Consider the following 12,993-nt stretch of genomic DNA (forward strand, 5'->3'; position numbering starts at 1 on the left):
AATCAGAGATAATGGAGGGTGGAGGGAAGGGGGTTTATCAAAGAAATCAAGAAATATCCTCTGAACTGAAAGATGAAAATTTCCAGATTCAAAGGGTCCATATCAATACCCCAGGACAATGGATGAAAACATACCAACATCAAGGCCAGTGGCTGTGAAACTTCAGAACGCTGAGGTCAAAGAGCCTTAAGTCTCCAGGGAGAAAAAACAGATCATATGAAAAAGAATCAGAATGCCTTTGGTTTTCACAACAGTAACACTGTAAGTAAAGTCAATACAGCAATGTCTTCATAACTCTGGAAAAAAATTATTTCCAACCCAGAATTCTACTTCCAACCAGGGTAGAATGAAGGTATTATTTTCAGATGTGCATCATAAACCAAATTATTCACCCACCACCACACACACACACTCTCGCAAGAAAATTCCTAAAGAATGTTTCATCAAAAGGAAGGTGCACAAAACAAGGGAATGAAATTTAACAACAAAGAAGTGAAGAAATTCCGTAAGATGATGGTGAACGGGGATCCAGATTGCCTGTTGTGTACTAGGTATAGAGAGGCAACCAGTGTAAACTGGAGCAGGTTCAAACACATGCAGCCAAGAGTAATGCCAGGTTTCTCCCTGAAGTGAACAAACATCGTAAAAGTCAATGGAAGCATGACTTTCACTAATGAGACCAACAATGATCATGGTAAATAGTTGAGAGTAAGTAATAAAACAATAAAGAACAGCCTGGTACCTCTCTTTTAACCAATATCCTAGCAAGAGATTTCTGATCCCATACATTGCAATGCAAAAGAAAAAAAAATAGCCCTGCCTGATTAGAGGAATTCCCACATATTAATACATGTTTTTATATGTATGAATGAATTTCCTTAGACCAGTGCTGTCCAACATAAATAGGATGCAAACCACACAAGTAATTATAAATTTTCTATTAGCCAAATTTTAAAAGTAAAAAATAGGTAAAATTAATCATTTTAATAATTTTATTAATTCACTCTGATATATCAAAATTATTTTAATGTCAAATCAGTATTAAAAACTATTTAGTTTACATTGTATTTTTTGGACTAAGTGTTATAAATTTAGTGTGCCATTTACACTTGCAGCCCATCTCAATTTGGACTAGCTACATTTCAAGTGTTCAATAGCCATATGTGGCTAGTGGCTAGAAGTTAGTAGTAACAGTGGTTACATTCTGGAAAGCAGACCAGGGTAGCAGAATGCACATGATCTGAGGTAGACTTACTTTTCATTATTTACCAATTTGTTCCTTCTGAATTTTGTGCCATGTGCATGTATTACCTATTTTAAAAATGAATACATTTCCTAAAAATAAATAGACAAATGTAAATATTCTTTGACTTACTTCTAGAAATCTATCTTATATATGTGTATAATGATGTATAAACAGATATTTGCTGCAGCACTGTTTTAAATACCACAAGACTGGAAATAACCTAAGTGTCCATCAACAGAAGAATGATGAAATGTATTATAGACACTTACACAAAAGGATGCTATGTAACCCAAAGAAAAAAGGCACTCATATAGGAGCATGAAGTAACTACAAGATGCATTATTAAGTAAAATATATGACCATTTGTACTAAAAGCTAACATATGCACAAAGTGGCTCAGACATGCATAAAATCTCTGCAATAATTCACAAAAACCCAGTAATGTGACTTGCCTTTGAAAAGGCAACTGAGTAGCAAGGGACAGGCTGACAAAGAGACTTTTCAATATATATCCTTTGCACCTTTTGAATTTTGCATTACAATAATGTATACCTATAAAAATCAAACAAACAAACAAAAAAAACCAACCACTTTCTTCACCTAGCTGGTATCTGACTTTTCATTGATGCTTCTTGGCCTTCATGTGATATTTAAAGTCCATCTATAAAGACTAGCGTTTTTCTAGTTCCTCCATAAAGAGGTTTGAGGCTTTTTCCACCCAGAGGCCACAGATGCTTCAATGACATGGGAAGAGAGAGAGAGAGAGAGAGACAGACAGAGAGACAGAGAGACAGAGAGACAGAGAGACAGAGGGAGAGAGAGAGAGAGAGAAAGAGAGAGAGAGAGAGAGAGAGAGAGAGAGTGTGTGTGTGTGTGTGTACTGTCATACAGTTACCAGAGTTATATCTCCTGTCCCCTAATGGCATTAAAGCCCTATCCCCTATTATTAGATTCTTTATCTAGTAAATTCCCCAAGGCCAGCTTTTACTTAAACACTGATTTCTCTAAGTTTCTGGTTGTTGGGAACTTCTCTCTCTCTCTAGATCAACTAACTATACATAAGAGAAAACAAGTCTGATATTTAAGCCAACATTTAAAGCTGGAGAAAAGAGCCTAATCTGTGTCTGTTCTAGTATGTCTGGGTGATTTTAAGAAATCTAGATAGAGTATAGTAAATAATGGCAGAGACTGAAGAAAAAGTAGCACGATAATTGAGAAAAGACTGCTAAACTTGGCAGTTCAGAATTCCCTAATGACTTCTGAAAGGGCAATGGGAAGGAGAGTATGAAAAAGAATGGCAAAACATTTCACCAAGTTCAAGTCTAGAACAAAGGAAGTGATTAAATATAGAAAGCAAATGTAATTTCAAATATCTTCAAACTGCAAATACAAAATATTCCCCAAATACTTATATGAATTTTTACTTCAGGAGAAAATCAAGTTAGATATTGCAACAAAAAACACTTGAAATGTAACGGTTCTGCCTTCATAAAGTAGGTCCCGCCAGGGATAGTATAAAATCACTATTAGATTTTTGGCAATCCATCAACATGTTATCACACAAGGTAGAGGAAAAAGCACATTACTTAGGATCTGGATTTTTACAACTGCTTTAGTCAAAGAAATCAGTACAATAGAAAGGATTAAAAAAATAAAAATACATTAAAAACCCAAACCTTTTTCTCCATTCTCACTCTAACTATGCTTTTTCCAAAGTTGTAAGCTAGTAAGGAAACATACTGCCAACTGGAAATCTAAGTTGGCCCCATGAAGAACGATGGGTAATGTGCCTTTTAAACAAAAGCAAATAGAAAACATTCATGTGTTCAATTCTGTGAACTGCTAAACATATTAGAGCTTGAATTTAATCCTAAAGTAATCTTAGTTCAGTGAAAGCCACATTATACAGGGAATGCTGTGGAAGGAAACTACATGTTCTTTAACTGAGTTATATTCCTTTCACCTTTCATGAGTTGTGTGGAATCTATAATCAGTTTGTAAACATAAATTTACATACTAGTTTATATTCCCAGATTATAAAAAGTCATCCATCTATCAGGAGACTACACAGGCCCAGACTCAAATCAGCACGAATATTCAGTACTCCAACTGCCCTTCAAATTCCCAGGTCGGTCCTGACCCTCTGCTGAGCAGCAACTTACACCCAGGTCAAGTGTATACAGTCCTCAGGGTGCAAAAGTGGAATCAAAACAAAGTCTAATAGCACTGTCCAAAAGAATCTTCTATTAAATTTAACATTCATTTCTTCAATCACAGTTGCCATATTTCAAGCGCTAAACAGCCACATTTGGCAATGGCTTCCATGTGGGACAGTGCGGGTGTATAGCAAACATTTTTCCCTAAGATCTATTATTCCTCAGTGGAGTTTTCAAGGCTTCCTAGGAGTAAGAATGACAGGAAAACTAAGCAGGCAGGATTTCAGCACCCGTCCATTTCCCTGACACTTTGAGATTCTGCGTGTGTGTGCGTGCAAGCGTGCGCTTTAAGTTGAAAGCTAGTGATTTAGAGCAGAAATGGTCAATGCACAAACCTCAGGCCAAAGCTGGACCCTCCTCATACTTAAAACAATTTATAAAGAAAAAATTTAATTGGCCAGTTTACATGAACTATAGCCTAACCACCTGTCTATGAAAAAAATTGGGGGGGGGGGGAAATTTGGTCTAAACTTGGAAAATTTGCATTCACTGGCACAGACAGAGCATCATTAGTAAAAAAAAGTTTCCATAGTTTATTCAAATCAAGGGAGAAAGAAAGCTCACTGGCCTAGCTTCCACGGCACCATTCATCAGGAGTTCATTCTGAGAACTTTGCAAATCAGATTCACAGCTCCACATTTTGTAATGAAGGATGTGATTAAGAAGGAGCATTTCCTTAATATTTATAATACCTTAACCATTATCTTTCTGTAGAATTTTTGGAAGAAGCCGAAGCAGCATGAGAGAATATACTTTAAACATAGGCAAATTACAAGATCACAGATTTACTATGCTACTTCCTCAGATGAAGAGTCTTTTTTAAATTAAAATCTTAACTTCTAGTGGATCCCCCAAGATTATTCTTCCTTACTGAGCATTGAACATGAAACTATACCCTCCCCGCTAAAATGGAAGGGAGATAGGCATAGGACATGGTACATTATTAAAGGAAATGCAGCTTTTCAAGTGAAACTGGACATGTGTACTGAATAGATTGCAACTAAAGTCTACACTCACTTGCTCTAGTCTTGAGGCCCAAGTAATTCCACTTTTTGAAAAATTACAGAACTACCTGGAATTAGTAACAATTTCACAGTAAATTCACACATTTTAATAAAAATTAATCATTTTCGAATTTGTTTTCTTAAGAGTACAAAGCTGAACACAGACCTAATTTACTGGACACCTGTCCTATTAGTGTGGCTCAGTTACATCTGAAAAGAACCCACTGAGCTAAAGGAGTACCACTCACACTCTAGACTGTAAGACAAGTAGTTAAGTCGCAGAATTACCCCAACCTTTCTGGCTATCTGGCCAAACCAGTGTCTAAATCTACCTGGCTTGCCAAAACTATATTCTCCCTACACAAAATTATTGAAATTGAAGCTGAAAGCTATCCATGAGATACATATATAGAACCAACATTGAAATATGTCCTAACTGAACACATCACAATTATACCAATCTAGAGAAATGATCAAAATTGATGAAAGAAAAGGAATAAGCCTCTAACTGTGCATTTTTAAGCAAAAAAGACTGGATTACTTTTTGTACTACTGGCTAAAAAAATAAAAACTCCTGTTTTTTTAAAAACAGTCAAGGCTATATATTACAATGTCACCACTTAGTATTTGGTGCAGTAGATGGTTTACAAACTAACTCTGAGGTAGGAAGGAGGAGGATCCCAAAAAATTATCAAAGCTAATATTGGGTAGAAGTCACATATAAGAGGCAAGAAGCCCCTGACAGACAGACTAGCCTACTTACTGTTCATGTTAGTTTGGTCCTGGAAATCTCTAGCACAATCTATCTCAAAGCTGAGTGAAAAGTTTTACACAACATCCTTTGCAGAATGACAAAAAGAATGACTTACTCTGAAGAAAAGGTCTGGTATGGGGTGCTAAGTCATTTAGATCACCTTTCTTTACTACTAGCTTAAGCATGAAAGGCTTTTCAGTCTGTAATCATGGCTCACTGAATGGCAAACCAAATGAAAAACATCTTGGTCTTAGCATGTACTTGTGGTTTTTCCATGAAATAAGTCATTCCCTATAGTATAATGTTCTACCCCTTTAAGAACATTTGTTAATCATCCTGAATGACAATCTAAAGTATATTATGTAGATTACTGCACCCTCAAAAAGATTTCCCCAAACATGACTTAAGCTAATTGATGAACATTCATTACTACACTTTCAGATCTGGTCCTGCACTGAATGGCCCCAGACATGCTAGATAGGCTTTGAATATTTGTTTTTGTGTCTTGTAGATTACCTCTACTATCTTTACCAGGCTGTTATCTGTTTTTTCTTACAACAGACTGGGCAACAGTTCTCCATCCTCCCATCCCCCACTACACTCCTCTTAACCTCCCACATTACTCACAATCTACTTCTTTCTAATCTCTTGTAGACTTAGAAGCCAGATAACTTTCCTTGCTAGAAATATCTGAAATAAATACCAACAGGTTCTGATTGTCTCAATGGCTCTCCTATGACTAAAGCTTTAAGGTATATGGACTTGGACAATTTCACTCCCCCAGGCCTTCTTTGCTTAGTGTGCGCTCCTCAAATGCATTTTATAATAGATCAAAAATAAGAGTGTAGGCAAATCATTTTGATTAAAAAGAAAACAACTGAAAACCACAACTAGAAGGTTATCTGAGAGGACCCGTATATCTAAGGCAATGTCCTAGGTACTTTAATCACGATCATTTAATCCTTATAATAACCTTAAGAGGTAGGTGTTACCTCCATTTACAATCAGAAAACTAAGGCTCAGGAATTAAGTAATTTGCCCCATATAGTAACTGAGAAACCAACTACTAGCTTAACTATCTCTCTCCAAAACCTATGGCCTTTCCACTACATGATATTGCAGCCCAATCCTCCTTCTTGGTTTAGCTAATTGTTTTTACACTTTATTTCTGATGCTTTCATTGGAACCTGACCAATTCAAGTTTGCTTTCTTTCCCTAACCAGTTTCTATAACTAAAGAACAATGATTAAACAAACTAAGGCCAAATTAAGCTTAGCTCTACAAGTGTTCATTTGCTCAGCAACAAATATCTTTGTCAAAGATTGGCCATATCTTCAGTTTGTATGGAGTGTGCAAAAATGGTGACAAGTTCCCACTCCCCATACACTGACAGTTCCCAGTGACACTGTGAGTTAACACTTGACATCTTCTCTAGTGCTGTCCTCTACATTACAGAAAGCAATGCAAGCATACTTTAGAAATTGGCTCAGTAATGCATTACATGCTCCCTCAATTTGCAATAACATCATTTTCTTACGCTAAACACTGGAGGACAGGCAGGAGATATGAGGAGCTTCTGCTTTTCTAATTCCATTAAGGAACAGGGGTATACTTGTTCCTTGTTAGATATTCTATTGCCTAGTCCAGGGCCTGACACACATCAAAGGCTATTTGTTTAATAAATGCATAACAGTTATTCTTCTGAATTGCTTTGAAATCTTCTCTCACATTTTTCTGACATATCCTTGCAATACCTAGTGGAAAACATCTTTCCTCTTACAGAAACTAAAAGCTTAAAAATGGCTCTTCTACTTCCATCAAAGACAAGGAATCTAAGACATATGTGCCCCTCTCTATCCTCTAAAAATGACCCTTGTCCCAAGAATATGAATAAACCTCCTCTGCCAAACTGCACTAAATACAGCTTTTATATGCATTACAAATACACCTGTATAAAAAAGCTGCTACAAAAGAGGTCTTTGGAGTCCTAAAATATAAAACCAGCAGAATCAAAACCAAACAAGAATAAGAAAAGCACTCAGTAGGTCTATGATCAGCAGGTTATGCAGCTAAACTGAGTGTTTTTCACTCACATATCTTCCCCCAATGTAAATTAACAAGATCAAAGCAACATAATTCTAATATTTACAAAATGAAAATGAAAAGGGGACCTTTTGCCATCTTGTAGTGGAAACCACCTGCTGAAATATACAAAACCATCCCCAAATTCCTACTCCAGAGTTAAAACACATACCAAACCTGACAAGCCACAAACAACAGGAAATTACCCTGCACAGTTCTTACAAGACTATTATTTTATGAGCCTTACAGACTGTGTAGAGATTTGACCACTTATGAATAGGTACAGGTAAGTTACAACCTTGAAAAACTAAACTTTTGTTGAACAAAGGTATAGCTATAAAGTATAAAAACAAAGCTCTTTCTAGGAGCAATTTCTTACTAAAACAAGCTCAGAAATTGATGTTTCCAATTACATTACATCAAGTAAAACTGGCCAATGAACTACTTTAAGTCAATTAACTGTAACATGAAGAGTGCAAGTGGGCACTCACCTTAAAAATGCCCACAAGACTTAACTATTCTTATTTACTATCACAACTAATTTTATGGCAAGAACGAAGGAACTTTAAAACTAGTGTTACTTTCTGAATTGAACATAAATGTTTGCTAAATGACCTTTTGGTGGAGAAAATTCTACAGATATCCTGTATGGTTTTCTTAAGGCAAATAAGAAAATCCTCAAATGTGATACACTTATGAAACCCGTTTTATATTATTTCTCCCATCTCTGTTACATTTGCTTATTTATTTATTCGCATTAAAACTCCTCACATTTCATTAAACTAATTGATTTACACTTCTATGTGAGAAAAACATTTTTTAAAGCGGGTCAAAACTAGAACAACAAATGTATTTGCAGAGTAAGAGCCAATTTATTATCTTATTAGGCTCAGGTAAAACATCTTTAATCAGTTGGTACACGTTCAATTCACATGAAATCAAAAGAGAGGAAATGAAAAGGAACTAAGATTATAGGATCATTCAGAATTCTGGAAGTTAATTCAAATTTCAGGGACCATTTTTGAAAAGATGGAATTGAAGTTTGCATGATCATTTATTAACAGTTACCTTACATGTGTCATTTAAAAGTTTAAAACATCAAAATTTAAGACATTCCAAACTGTAACAAGCAAGACATGACAGATGGAAAATGCTATCTCTAATTTCGTTTTTACCTGGAGACGTTTTTTCTTAAGGTTTAGATGACAGCAAACCCGCACGTAGTATTTCAGCTAAAGGGTCAAGAGGAAGGTATAACAAAACCAACCTAGGAACTGTTTCTCCTTTGTTTAGGATCAAAAGGAAACCATTAACCACATAAGGATTAAATAAAAAAGTACCCAATCCAAGGGCAGTATCCGCCAGGAGAGAACAAAACTACTAAAGTTGCAAATTTGAAAACAGTTTGAAATACGTGAAATCAATTAGCATGCTTTCTAAAGGCGTGGGATAAAACCAAATAGGCTCCACTCACAGAGTAACTTTCACAAGTGAGTAGAGAAGGATCTCGACAGAGTAGCAGCCGTATGCAGGTTTGTGTGAGAGTACACACAAGCACTTCAGAACCCCAAGACTATAATGGTCAACAAAGGTTACAGGACAAAAAAAAATGAGGGGGGGGGAGCAAAAAACAAGTGGAAGCAAAGTATCGCACGCTCCTAACACGGCTTCCCAACAACTCCCAAACAAGAGCTCTGTCCCTCCGGCTTTGAAAATCAGAACCACAAACTACCAACAGTAGTTTGACGGAAAAGGGCCCCAGCGGACCTCTGGGCGGCCGCAGCTCCGGGCGGCGACCCCTTCCCTTTGGCCTGCCCAGCCCCACGTTCCCGCACCCCGAGAGCCCGGCGCACCGCTGCCCCGACCTCGCCACACCCCAGCCACCAGCCCCCGTGCCCAGGCGACGCGGCGAGCCTCACTGACCCGAGCCCAACACAAACACACCCCTAGTCCCGGGGGCCCGCCGGGCGCCGCGGCTTTACCTGGACCGAGGCTCCGGGTCCCGCCCCGTCTGAACCGGGGGTCCGGGACCTTTTGTTCCTTCCTCTTCCGAATGGGATGAGGGGCTGGGAGGGGAGAAAGGAATGGGAGATTGGAGGCGGAACTGAAAACACTCTCGCGGCCGCTCGGCCTCCCGCCCCGCCTCCCCAGCTAGTGCCCGGCCCGCGGCCCCGGCGCGCGGGGAGGGGACGCGAGCCCGGACACCGCCCGCGGGAAGGAGGGGGTGGGGACGCGCGTCCCGCCGCCGCCCCTCCTCCTCTCAGGCGCGCGCCCGCATCCCCCAACCCCGGGCCGCCCGGACTGCCGAGCCCTTGTCCGCCGCGCCCGCCGGCCCACCTCCGCTTCCGCCCTGCGCCCTCCGCCGCCGGGCGCAGCGGCGCGGCGCACCCACCTCCAGGAGGCTCGCTCGGAGCTCGCTGGCTGCTGGCTGGGAGCTGTTCCTCCGCCGCCGCGGCCGCGCGGTAGACCCGCCTCCCACCCCAGGCCGCGAGCCCCGCCGATTCGCCGGCGCAGCCCCGGGGCTGGCACCCTGCCGCCCGCTGATTGGCGCCCCCGGCCGCCCGTTAGGGCGTGAGGCACGCCGGCACAGCGCAGCGCTAGGCGCGCACGGAAGACTGGACCAGTGGAGGAGGGAAGGAAGGAGGCCGAGCGCCCGGGCAGGGCCGGGGCGCAAGCTGGGCTTCGAGAGTCGCGGCCACTACCTCCCCACCTCCTTTCCCTCTGGCCCGCCCTGCCCTCGCGGCCCGACCGGCGGCGCGCGCAACCAATCAGCGCGCGAGGAGCTCGGGGTGTGAGCCGCGCGTCTGAGGCCTCGAATCGGAAGGGAGACGTCGCTCCCTGATTGGTCCCGCCTCCCCCGTAGAGCGTGAGGCGAGGCGTGGCCCGGCCGGCGGCGGAGGACGAGGTTGGGTGGGACGCCTGCGGTTTCGGTTGACTTCGTCTTCGGCTAGCTCCCAGGAGAGGCTCTGGGAAGGGGGTGGTGGGGGAAACAACCCCGGCGATCACCCGTCACTGAGTGCCGCGGCCCTGGACCGGTTTCTCGGTCTCTCCAGCGCCTGTGGGTGGGGTCTGTGGAGGGCCGCCGCTAGGCCCACCTTCCTTAGTCCGGCCGAGAGTGGACACGTGCTCATCCCTGGGGAGGAACCGGGGGCCTCCAGGAGGACGGGACGAGCCAGGGGCAGAAAGACGGCTCCGCGGAAGCCGTGGTACTGGACCCACAATGGGCGCGCCCAAACGCGAATGAGCGAGCGAGTGGGCGGGGCCCTCGTAGTGGTGAACGGGGGTGGGGTCCAAGATGTAAATAAGCCCAGGGTGGGGATCTGTGGGCATTAGGGTGAAGGATGCCAGGTAGTTCTGTTTAACGTGAATCTTGGTTCTCTCTTCGGTAAAAAAAAAAAAAAATGCTGCTAATAATGCATGCTGTGAACGATCCTTGTGAAGTCTAAAAGATAAATTCGATGCCCCTTCATTGCTGGGTTATCTTCTTCATTTCTCCGGTTCAGGTGATGTTGGTAGGCCCCCAGCCTCTGCGCTGCAAGGTCCTTATTAAGCTACTTGCTGCCCCTAAACTAGTAGGGGAGTAACTGCACTTGGGTAACTTCACTTTCACCTTAGGGACATCCAAATCTCTGCTGAAATATTGAACCCAACTAATCAAATTTATCAAATTAAGCACTTACTTCGTTAGGCAGAGAGCACCATAAAACTAAAGCTGAAAAGAAAGGCCTCACACAGGTAGTTTGTGGCAGACACAAGACACCGCTCTTGGCTCCCTGTTCAGCGCTCAATCTCTTGTGCTCCTTTGTGAATTACACTGGCGACTTAAACAAGCAGGAAAGGGGCACTTGCAGTACAAATCAGTAAACAGGAAGCACGAAATGACCATTTCAAATAGTAAGAGTTCTTGAAGTATTTGCTTTCTTTTCAGAAATGAAGGCTTCCCTGAGAAAGGTGTCTTCTGGAGAAGTACTTGGCCATTTCGAGTCTTACTGGTTTTCCAGACGTCCTTTCAGAATCTTCATGTCCGCCATCTCTCTCCTCAGACACAGAAGTACTTTTCTCATCCAAAAGTTGTGATGAAGGGTATGAACCCTGGAGGGTGGCTAATTGTAGTTTTGAATTCAGCTCTGTTCCAAATCTGATTTTTGGCAAGTGGAACTCACCTGCAGTGATAGCTATTCAAATGTAGTTGTGTGATGATTAAATAAAATAATATCACAGGGCTTTGAAGTGAAAAGAAAATTAGTAATTGTTAACATTTCTTCCCTTCTGTATTTATGCTAAGGTGAACCTACTCAGCAGAAATTCTTCAAAAGTTGACCAGGGCGTTTTCTTCATTGTCAGCTTAGAGGCAGCTCTACTCACCCCTTTTTAAAAATAGCTTGTGAAAGAGACCCAGGAAGCCAACTGATGGAACTGTTCCACCTCCTAAGCCTCTGCTTCCACATTCCAGAGCCATCAGGAAGGATGGTCTAGGGCTCCGGTGGGGAATGTCCGGCCCACTGGCCGTATCATTTGGTCCTGCCCTGCCAAGGCAACTGCAGGCGGGACTTGAAATTCAATAAATCTAGGAGCTCTTTTCATAGCTAATTTTTAAGTTGATAATTTTCTGTGGCCCATGAATGATGTTATAAATGTTCAGATGGCCCTTGGCTGAAAAAAGGTTCCCCACCCCTGGTTTAGGGCAAAGACTTCAATGTAGAAGTAGGAACGCTGTTTCTGGCTTTTGGTCCTTCCTGCTGACCCAAGCTACCCTGGGTCACACAAATATTTTCTCCTATGTGACCAGGATGTACATTTATTTGGGTATCCATCTGGGTGAGTAGGAATAGAAGCAAAAGCAGGGCTGGCTGGGATTCCAGAAGAATATGCTATGGGAGTTAGGGTACAATTGAAGGGTACAATAATTCAGTGGGTGATATGCTTGAAGTTTAAGACCATCTCTCCAAAGTATCAGACTTTGGGTCCCTAACTCTTCTATTTTGGAAGCCTTTCAGGATCTGTAAGATTGAGAAAATGGGAGAAGTGGCAATCTGGCTACCAATGCAGTCCCCAAAGGGTTTAGAAATGGTAACATGCCTACTGCCCCTTTTGCTAGAAATGTGTCTAAACCAAAGTAGGTCAAGACAAACTAAAGGCAGATGGAGCAGGGATTGCCGTGGCAACAATCAACTTGGAAATCCACTAGTGTACTTCAAGACCTATCATCAATAGATCCCTATTGCTTAAATTATATTAAGTGAATCTTATTTTTATGTGAATAGACACTAAGTTTAACCTTTCATTACTCACGACACTGCAAAATCAATGAAATTAAAATCAATTCAGAATCAATTTAAAAATAGTTAAATGGCCATGGCTGGTGTGGCTCAGTTGGTTGAGTGTCATCCCATGCACCAGAAGGTAGCTGTTTGATTCCTGGTCAGGGCATATGCCCCAGTTTCGGGCTGGATCCCCTGTAGGGGCCGTGCAGGAGAAGCCAACTGATGTTTCTCTCTTCTCCCTCTCGCTAAAATCAATAAAAAAAATTTTTTTTTTAAGTAGTTAAATGTACTAGAAATACATATAGGAAAAATGGTAATGGTGGTTGCTTCTGGAAAGAACCTGGACGTCATGAATGGAAAACTTAAATTTCATCATTATTTCTCCTATAGATTGAATTTTTAAAAATATTTATACATGTGTTGATTT

At 41.6% G+C, this 12,993-nt stretch overlaps 1 protein-coding gene across 2 annotated transcripts in view; it reads right to left on the bottom strand.

Annotated features, from left to right (window-relative positions):
* Positions 1 to 9,388, bottom strand: part of SMAD2 (SMAD family member 2) — a 67,504-nt gene extending 58,116 nt beyond the window's left edge. For both annotated transcript variants that reach the window (XM_087819080.1, XM_016225061.2), the window contains exon 1: positions 9,285 to 9,388. The gene's annotated coding sequence lies outside the window, so the exon portion shown is untranslated. The remainder of the gene's footprint in view (positions 1 to 9,284) is intronic.
* Between the last annotated feature and the right edge of the window lie 3,605 nt (positions 9,389 to 12,993).

The sequence above is a fragment of the Miniopterus natalensis genome, chromosome 7, assembly GCF_054644295.1.
Source record: "Miniopterus natalensis isolate mMinNat1 chromosome 7, mMinNat1.hap1, whole genome shotgun sequence".
Taxonomy (NCBI): Eukaryota; Metazoa; Chordata; class Mammalia; order Chiroptera; family Miniopteridae; genus Miniopterus; species Miniopterus natalensis.